The sequence below is a fragment of the Mastomys coucha genome, unplaced genomic scaffold (assembly GCF_008632895.1).
Source record: "Mastomys coucha isolate ucsf_1 unplaced genomic scaffold, UCSF_Mcou_1 pScaffold6, whole genome shotgun sequence".
NCBI lineage: Eukaryota > Metazoa > Chordata > Mammalia > Rodentia > Muridae > Mastomys > Mastomys coucha.
Window position 1 is genome coordinate 72,693,124 of NW_022196912.1, and position 960 is coordinate 72,694,083.

Here is a 960-nt window from a genome sequence, read left to right on the forward strand (position 1 = left end):
AATTTTTCTTGAACAAAACTTTTAAAATGCCATGAGACATAATAGCAACAAACGTCATACCATTTTTTTTTTTTTGTAAGAAAATTTTCTCAGAAGAGATATCAGGCAATACTCAGAGCCTTTCCTCTGTATTCATAAAAGATTTCTCATTGCTGTGTAAGTGGGCACGCTCTGCGTTTTAGTTTTAGCCTTTACACCCAGAAAACCTTGAGGGCTCTTATTTGCATACAACCAGTTAGGAAGAGTGACTGGATACTCAGGTGAAGGACCAATGACCTTGCATCTAGCCTCCTTTCTTGAAGGAATATTAAGTTTAGCCAGCTGTAATTATTTTAAACAGGCACAGTCAGAGGTTTGAAGATGGCAAATGTTTAGCTTAGAAGATGTTGTGCAGTGTCACCTTGAATCCAATTACATACACAGAGTGATGCAGTAAATTGTCACCCGTGTACATATTGTTAAACCATTAGGCCTCTTAAGTTTCCAGGTAAACCTTATAGAACACATGAGACAGTTTTTTATAAATTTTATAAACTCTACATGTATCATATGGAGTAGTTTTTTGTTTTTGTTTTTTTTTTAAGCCTACAGCACCCGGTATTCCCATGCCGTCTCCCATCCAAGTACTAACCAGGCCCGACCCTGCTTAGCTTCTGAGATCAGACAAGATTGGGCATGTTCAGGGTGGTATGGCCGTAGACAGAGTGGTTTTTTTTTTTTTTATCCTAGACATCATTAAATTTATGTTTATGCCATCTAACAGAATTTAGCTGAGTGAGCACCTTTGAAACTATGATGCCGGAGATAGGAGTGAGAGATGTTAGACAAAGGGTTCCTTTTATCCTTTTCTTGTGTAAGCATCTTGTTAGACACCTTTACATTAGGAGATATAAGATGGTAGCCTCTACTGGCAATAGTTTACCTCTTTGCAGTTCTCAAGTACATAATGTTTTGTGCCCT

At 37.7% G+C, this 960-nt stretch overlaps 1 pseudogene; it reads right to left on the reverse strand.

Annotated features, from left to right (window-relative positions):
* Positions 1–582: 582 nt before the first annotated feature.
* On the reverse strand, positions 583–701 carry LOC116081254 (annotated as a pseudogene).
* Positions 702–960: the final 259 nt, after the last annotated feature.